This window comes from Podarcis muralis, chromosome 7 (genome assembly GCF_964188315.1).
Source record: "Podarcis muralis chromosome 7, rPodMur119.hap1.1, whole genome shotgun sequence".
Taxonomy (NCBI): domain Eukaryota; kingdom Metazoa; phylum Chordata; class Lepidosauria; order Squamata; family Lacertidae; genus Podarcis; species Podarcis muralis.
The window spans coordinates 91,432,541-91,441,693 of NC_135661.1; positions in this window are offsets into that span (position 1 = coordinate 91,432,541).

Here is a 9,153-nt window from a genome sequence, read left to right on the forward strand (position 1 = left end):
CCCCAAAAAACACACACGCAAAGGGTGGATCTACACACTGGGGGGAGGGGGACGCTATAAATAAGTCATAAATTAAATTGTTATAACAAAAGGAAAAAACACCATTTAATATGACATAGAAAAGTTTTGTGCTGGACAGCACCACCTGGTGTTGCATGCTTAGAACGTGTTCCAAACGCTGTGGTTTTTTTTTACTAATGTAGCTGTCCTTTAACGTCACATTTTAAAGGCCACCCAACTTATTTATTTATTGCAGTTCTAGACCCCCCCCCCTTTTCTCCCAGGACCTCAAGGCGAGTTCATGGTGCTTCCCCTCCTCGCTTCATGCCCTCGCTGCCCTGCCAGGTAGGTGAGGCCCGAGGCAGAGCGACTGATACCCCAGGGGAGCTGCCTGGTCTTCCAGCCGCCCTCTTCCTCTATCCTCCCCCCCCCCCCGGCATTTCTCTCCTCCCATCACCCTGCGGACGCAAAAGGAGCCTGTCTCTGGGGCCAAGCGAGGTCCTCTCTCCCCCGGTTCTGCTGCCTCGCCCTGCCCGCCTCGGGTCCTTCTCCGCAGACTCCTGGTTTCCACAAGATCAGCAGCTTTGGGGCTCCTCCAACCCGCCCCCAAAAATGGTGTGACAAGATTTATTGATTAATTAAAGGGCGAAATCCCCCCCCCCCCGTTTTTATTGCCTCCGATGTTCTGCTTTCATTAGCGGGGCTGCGGCTAAATTAATCCCGCTCCTTTATGGGCAGCCGAGCCTTATTTAATTTTCTGAGATGCAGATGCGCGTCTCCGCCGGTGGGTCCAGAGGAGGAGGACGGGGAGGAGGAGGCGGCCACGATCCGGGAGCTCCTCGCCCCCGCCGCCTCCGTCCTCCTCGCATCCCGGCCGGGCGCCGCCTCCGATCGCTTTCCCGGCTGCAGCCGTAATTACAGGGAGCGCCGCGCCCTCGCTTCTCCTTAATGAGGAGCCGTCGAGGAGGGCTCGCCTTTGATCAGCGGCTCAGTGTGACTTCTCCAAACCAACCTTCGGCTGCCTCCGCGAAGGAGAACCCACAGCCCGGATCCTGACACAAACACGCACCGGCAGCGGGGAGGGGGCGCCAGGAAACGGCACGTTGTATACAGGGAAAGGGAAACGGGTGGAGGAGGAGTCCCGGACTCCTGGGTTCCTCTCCCAGTTCCGAGACGGAGGGGCTGGCCCTGGGCCCAGTTAGTTGCTTTGGTTGCTGGGAGCAGCTCCCGAGGGCCCGGTCCCCTGCCTGCCTCTGGGGCCTCCGCCCCCCCCCCCAACTACTGGAGACCCCAGGAGGGGGGAGGGCTCTTGAGCCGGGATCCTCAGAGGCATCTGGTTGGCCCCCGTGAGAAGCTTAGATGGGCCGCTGGTCTCATCCAGCAGCCAGGCTCTTCTTGGGTTCTGATGGAACCTCCAGCTGCAGCAGCAGTCTATCCCTATTCCTGGGTTCTCACCACTGTGGGAAGATGGTCATGCAAACAATTCACCAGCCTAACTTCCGGGGGCGGATTATCCTTTCTGATACTGAGCACCCCCTAATCTGTGCTGAGGGACCCACTTCTTTTATCCCCAGAGGTCCAGGGGCGGTTTCCTGCTGGGGTCCAATTTGCAGCCGTTGATCCTAACCCCCCCCGACCCCACTGCTCCCCCCTTGAAAAGGCCAAAGAGCTCCCAAGGTGCCCCCTGGCCTGCTGGGCCCCTGGCGGGCCCTGGACGAGGAGGGGCTCTGCCTGGGGGACGATCCCTCCCCCCCCCCCGGCCATCGCAGGAAGCAGCGGCGCCTCCACTGGGAGAGCTGCATCTCCCCCCCCCCCGCTGCCTCCTCTAATGTCCCCCTAGGCAGCACTCGGGATAATTATCCTCCCCTACAAATAAGTTGTAAATGAGATGAACAGAGTAGCTTTTAATTATGTCAATTAAAATGCAGCCCATTACGGTGCCTGAAACGCAAGCCAGGATGGCTTCGCACGGCTGCCGTCAGGAAGGGGGCGCCTCAGGAGGGGGCGCCCCTCTCGGCCCACCTGAGGGGCCCCCGGAGCCCAGCAGGGCCCTTGGGGGCTAGGGGAAGGGGAGCCCCCTTGCTTGCAGCGGGACTTATTCCCAAGGAAGTGCAGGAATGGCCCCAACCCTCTCCTCCTCCTCCTCCTCCTGTGGGGCCTCAGTATCCCTGGCGTGGAGATGATGCTCTGAGCTGCAGCCTGAGGGTCCCCTGGCTCTCCTTTAGCCGTGGTTCCCACATGGAAGATGGCGCATGCTTGTTTTCTCTTGCTCCCGAGGGCAGGACTCGAACCCATGGCCTCAAGTTACAATAAAGCAGATTGGGACTACAGGAAGGACTTTCTGAGGGTAAGAGGCTGTTCAAAAGTGGGAAAGTCTCCCAAAAAAGGTGGCGGACTCTCCTTCCTTGGAGGTTTTTAAGCAGAGTTTGAGTGGCCATCTGTCATGGACCCTTTAGCTGAGATTCCTGCATTGCAAGAGCGGGTTGGGCTAGATGACCCTGGGGGACCCCTTCCAATTCTAGTTCTCTGGTTCTGTTTTTGACAGACTGCGACACTTTGGGCTCCAGCCTTCTCACCCCGACCCCGACCCCATCACCTGCCAGGAGATTTTTGGCCTCCCAAGAATTTATTAATATAAAATCAATTGCTCTGAATTATTCACCAGGCATCCATTAAAGATGCATGAGTGTTACCTGAGTGTAAACCGCCATCCGATCGCTGCAGCGCATGAGGAACGTGACAAAGCCACTCTCAGGTCATGGGGAGGGGGCTGGGCTGGCCGGGGGGGCTGAGAGGGGGGCAGCCCCGGGCTGAGGAGGGTCCTTGCAGGTGTTTGTTTGAGGGAGATGACAGGGTGGGGTGGGTCTCGGTCACCTTGCCCCTCTGGCGAGGCTTGGGAGGAGGGTCTCTGGAGCTCCTTCCCCATAAAATGGGGGGAGCCAAAGGAAAAACACACACACCGCGCAGCTGCCAAGGTGCAGAGGCCAAGTTGAAAAGCCTCAGTGACTTGATCGACAGGAATTTGGACGTTCAGGGACAAAAGGACCTTTAACCAAGACAAATGTGCCGTGTATTCCATTCGAAAATGTTGATCACTTCTCCTACCTGGGCAGTTGTCTTTCCACAAGGGCCGACATTGATGCCCAAATCCAGCATCACCTGAGCTCTGTGAGTTTGGCTTTCTCCCGATTGAAGTGCAGAGTGTTTGAGGACCGGGACATTCGCAGGGAAGCCAAAATGCTTGTTTACAAAGCTATTGTACTACCAACCTTGCTGTCTGCTTGGGAAACATGGACCACTTATAAATGCCATCCCCAACTCCTTGAAAGATTCCATCACTGATGTCTTTGAAAATGTTTACACATTTGGGAAGACAGGCAAACTAATGCCAGTGTACTGGAAGAAGCAAAGATCACCAGTGCTGAAGCAATGATTCTTCAACATCAACTTTGTTGCATTGGTCATGTTGTGCGGATGCCTGATTTTCATCTTTCAAAGCAACTACTCCTTTTCAAACTTAAAAATGGAAAGCACAGTGCTGGTGGTTAACAAAAGAGGTTTAAAGACTGTCTCAAGGCAAATCTAAAAAAAATGTAGCATAAACACTGACAACTGGGAAACACTGGCCTGCGAGTGCTCCATTTGGAGAACAGCCTTGACCAAAGGTGTCATGGGCTTTGAAGACACTCGAATTCAGGACGCAAGGGAGAAACATGCTAAGAGGAAGGCAGGCTTGGCAAATCCACACCATGATCAACTCCTGCACAGAAACCAATGTCCCCACTGTGGAAGGAGGTGTGGATCCAGAACTGGCCTCCACAGTCACTTACAGACTCACTGTTAAGGCCGTGTTCATGGAAGACAATCTTACTCGGCTACAAGGAATCGCTGAAGAAGAAGGATTTCATGGAGGGAGGGAAGCAGATGAGGCTGAAGGGGGCATTGGGTGAAGCTGTGATTGAGCCACACTTTGCCGGGAGAGAGGCCTCTGAGAAGCACCAAAGGATTTTGCAGCACTCGTGGGCTCCCAACGAAGCAAAACCTTGGAAGGGCCAGGGTGGAAAGAAGAAAGGACTTCTCCCTGCCTTGCAGAGTTAACCTGTGGAACTGCCTCCCACAGGAGGCAGCAATGGCCACCAGCGGAAATGGCTTTAGGGGAGGATTTCAGAAATCCAGGCTGCAGCAAAAGCACAAGGCAGTGTCTACCTTTGGTTTGGCCACCAGGCTTCCAGCTGAGCCCCTTCTTTGGCTCTGACTTGCACCTCCACGCAGCAGCAGCAGCTAGATTTAAGTATTTGCATCATCATCATCTGGGTCCCAGGAGAGCCTCTGCTGCACAACCCGCCTGCTCCTGCAGCCTCCTCTGCCCCCCCCCCCCCGGGTTGCCATTGCTGGGGCCGGTTGCCCAAGACTCTCCTGAAGGAGAAGAAGGAGAGAAAACCATCCACCCCCCAGTGTTTCCACAGCCCTTCGCCTGCCCCGCTAGGCCAGGGTGAAGGAGATAATAATATCTCCTTCTCCTCCTTCCTGGGCGTCCTTCCTTTGCCACCCGGCCTTGGCACCCGGCCCAGCCCTCCCTCCCTCCCTCCCCAGAGGTCTCAAGCATGCAGAGCGCCAGCCTGGCCCATAAACAGCACCAGCCGGGGAAGGTGCATTATGCCACATTTATGGGCCGGCCATAAAGCGTGAGCACTCCCTTCTTACGAGGTGAGCCTTTTGCCTCCACTCTTAATGGCAGGTGAGCTGAGGGGCTTTGACTGCTGTGATTAAGTCTCATGGGGGGGGGGAGTGGAAAGGGGGGGGGGACCTCCTTCTGTGGCTCTGATGGCTTCTCTCAAGAGCACCAGCCGGGCAGAGGGGAAGCAAAAGGGCAAGAAGCAAGGCAGACTTGAGGGGCCACGCTTGGCTCCTTGGGGTGCAGAGATTCATTGGGGCTACCAAGGGGTCTGGGTTCGGTGATCTGCAAGCCCTCCTGTATTTTTATCTTGTGAGACCTTTGGATGAAGGGCAGCACATAAAATTATTATTATTATTATTATTATTATTATTATTATTATTATTATTACTACTACTACTACTACTACTACTACCACCCCACCAATCTATGTTTAAATTTAATACATAAGTAAACTTTGAAGCGTAACCTCAGACAGGATGGCCTACACTGCAGGGTTGTTGGGGGGGAGGCAAGAAGAGCCTGCTCTTTGGGGGGCCTGTCTAGTCCAGGGCCCTGTTCTCCCAGTGGCCACCCAGAGGCTCCGCTGGGAATCCCACAGGACTCTTCGCAGTGGCGATTCCCCAAAACTGGCAGCCAGAGGCAGGCTGCGGAGGCCACGGGGACTGGCAGCCATTGGAAGGAGGATGGAGGAGGAGGAGGAGGCGGCTTGTTCCACCCACTGCAAACCTTTGGGGAACAGGAACGCAAGAGGCTAAGGAGAGCCCTGCTCCTGGATCACACCAGGAAAGCATCTAGTCCAGCCTCCCGTCCTCGCGGGGGACAACCAGATGCCTCTTTTCAGGAACCTGGGAGCAGAATTCGCACCCTGTCCCTTCCTGCGGCTTCTAGCAACTGGCATTCAGAAGCATGGCTGCCTCTGACAGCAGAGACAGGGAAGAGCCATCCCTGGCTGGTTGCGATCAATAGTCCTCTTCTCCTTGGTGGCCTCCTGTGGCAGGGAGTTCCACGGTTTAAGCCATGGGAGCCCTCACTCCAGCCCCAGAGAGAATCCAGGCACCCTGGCACCCATGCCCACCCCATGGCACCTCCCCCCCCCACATGCCCCCTTGCTCCTCTCTTGGCTGCAGAACCAGGGACCTGTCCCAGCCGCCTTCCTGGCCCCGATCCCTCCCCCGTTGATTCCTCTGCCGACGCAGAGCTCTCCCTGCCAAAGATTTAACCCGGCACATGTTTAAACCCGTCAGCCACGGCACGGCTGGGCCCTGAGTTATGCGCCTGCCCTTAATCTCGGCCGCAATCCATTATGTTTTATGGGTCCTCCTGGCGCAGAAGGAGGGAGGGAGAGAGGGGGCCTCCCCAGGAACAAGCAGCTTCCTTGGGGGGGGGGGATGAGTGAGCTGGCTCGATCAGGTCCAAAGCGACCCTCTAGTCCAGCCTCCTGTTCTCACATTATGGGAAAACCACAAGCAGGATCCGACCGCAAGAGCAACACTCTCTCCTCCTGCGACTCCCAGCCACTGGGATTCAGAAGCACCGACTGCCTCGGCGGCCAGGAGCCTTGGAGAGCTCTCTGCTCCTCCATAATTTGTCTGTCAAATCCACCAGAGAGGACGGCCAGCCCTGCCTCCATTCATCAGACACAGTGAAGGAGCCTGATGGGCAGCCGGCCCTTGGTGTGGATCCCTGTGGAAAGACACCAGTGGATAATGTACTAAGGACGGACAATGGTCTGGAGTCACAATGCTCTCGCTCCCTCCTCTCTCCTATGCTTTTCCTTCTTGCTTTGAGTCACAGGTTGGAGTCATGGATGCTTGAGCTGAGAGGGTTGGACTAGATGACCCTCAGGGTCCCTCAATCCTTCTTTTTTGTTTTTGTTTTTTATAAAAAAATTATTAGGGTTTTTACATTACAAAATAGAAAAAGAAAAAATACAAAATACAAAATCAAAATAGTTAAAAACAATCAATTCTTTCATCACATTATTTTTCATTTACTTGTTTCCCGGACCTCCTCGTACCTCCCTTTTTTGTATTCCAGTTCAATTTATTAGCTCAGCAGTTTCTTTCCCTCTTTATTCTACCCAGATCTTTAATCTTAAATTGTTATAACATTAAATTTTTACTTATAAAAAAACCATTTTTTCATATTCTTTTATACCATTACAGCTAGAAACCACTTAATTTCAATCCAACATCATTCTAACATTCATTAATTTTACAGTATCTCTGTAAATAGTCTTCAAATTTCTTCCAGTCTTCTTCCACTGACTCTTCTCCCTGGTCTCGGATTCTACCAGTCATTTCCGCCAATTCCATGTAGTCCATCACCTTCATCTGCCATTCTTCCAGGGTGGGTAAATCTTGTGTCTTTCCAATACTTTCCTTCTTTTTTGGTGATCCCTCGTAGCCGAGTAAGAATGTCTTCCATAAACACAGTTTTAACAGTGAGTCTGTAAGTGATTGTGGAGGCCAATTCTGGATCCACACGTCCTTCCACAGTGGGGATATTTGTTTCCAGGCGGGAGTTGATCATGGTGTGGATTTGCCAAGCCTGCCTTCCTCTTAACACGTTTCTCCTTTGTGTCCTGAGTTCGAGTGTCTTCAAAGCCCAGGACACCTTTGGTCAAGGCTGTTCTCCAACTGGAGCACTCGCAGGCCAGTGTTTCCCAGTTGTCAGTGTTTATACAACATTTATTTTTAGATTTGCCTTGAGAGAGTCCTTAAACCTCTTTTGTTGACCACCAGCATTGCGCTTTCCATTTTTAAGTTCAGAATAGAGTACAATGGACGCTCGGCTTGCAAGCGTTCGCAACCCGCAGTGCCGCGTCTGCGCACATGCGGGTTGTGATTTAGCGCTTCTGCACATGTGCAAAGCATGATTTAGTGTCTTTCCGCATGCATGAGCGCCAAAACCTGGAATTAACCCATTCCGGGTTTGGTGCTGTAGCAGGAACCCCCCCACCCCAATCATTCTGCTTGTACAAACTTCACACACACACACACACACACACACACACACACACACTACATACGCCACATTTCTGTTATAAATTCATAGAAAAATCAACCATACATCGGATTTGCACTGTTCCATTTTTATTTTACTCCATATGACAAGGACTATCAAAGGGGGGTGGCTTGGTTCTGGTCAGCCATAATCCCTTCACCATCCCAGCACATCCACAGGAGCCCTGCCCAGTTGCTATGCCAACCCTGATGGTCCCAGACAGAAGACAATCAAGATCACAAAGAACTTGCATATGGGAGTGGATTCAGCATGGACTGGAACAAAGGACAATGATCAGATCTGGGGGCAGGAAACTGCCAACTCCCCTTTGTCTCCTGGAAGTGACTCATGGGGAGGGGGGAAAGGAGGAACCAGCCAGGTGACAGGACACTCAGGTTACCACCAACTCCTCCCTCAACCCCTCCTTTCTGTAATATATGCATGATGTTTCTGGGCGTGGGCTTGACCTAGAGGAGGGGAATTTCAAAAGTTTTTATAAGACCTTGCACACTATTCTTCTGGGTCTTTCCTCTCTCCTGAAAGTGAGGGGAACACCCTGTTGCAACAGTTCAATAAAGGCCAAGCCTACAGGCTGCTGATTTGCTCCAAGTTATCCTGGTTGGTGTCTTTGTTTTGTCCAAGGGAGCCCTCGGATTTTTCCGGTAACAGGTGCGGTGCGAAAACGTGCAACCTGAAGCGTCTGTAAGCCGAGGTATGACTGTAGTTGCTTTGGAAGATGATAATCAGGCATCTGCAACATGACCAGTCCAACAAAGTTGATGTTGAAGAATCATTGCTTTGACACTGGTGATCTTTGCTTCTTCCAGTACACTGATATTCGTTCGCCCGTCTTCCCAAGTGATGTGTAAAAACTTTTTGGAGACACCTCCCTGAATCCACAGCGCTCCTCCAGGGCCAATTTCGTATCTCACCTTTGAGCCCCTGATGCTCAGAGTTTGGAGAGAGATTGGGGGGGGGGGGTGTTTGCTTTGCTTTAGCAGTGCAGCAGCGCCACCTCCAGGACCAAATTGGATTTGCAGGGCATGTCGGCAACAGAGAACTTCAGCAAAAGTTGCCAGCCGCCGAAAATATTTCCCGGTGGGGCTTTGGAAGAAACGCTGAAATGGACAAAGTTTCTTTCCACTGAACGGGTCATTGAGGGCGGGGGGAGCGCATTGTAATCTGGCCAACGGAGAGACGCTCAAGGGGGGGGGGAGCTCCTTCCCTGCACACAAGATCACATTCTGACATGCTCTGCTCCAACCAACATCCCACCCTCCCTTGAGGAACAGCTTCAGCTGTGGCCGCAGGAGAGGCGAGGGCCCCAGAGAAACTCAGAGAAAGGCCATTTCAAAGGGTGTGGAACTCCCTCCCACTGGACCTGGGTGGCTTTGGAAGAGGACTGGAGAAATACATGCAGGAGGGAATTCATGCTATGGGGGGATACCGTCCACGATGGCTGGCCTCTG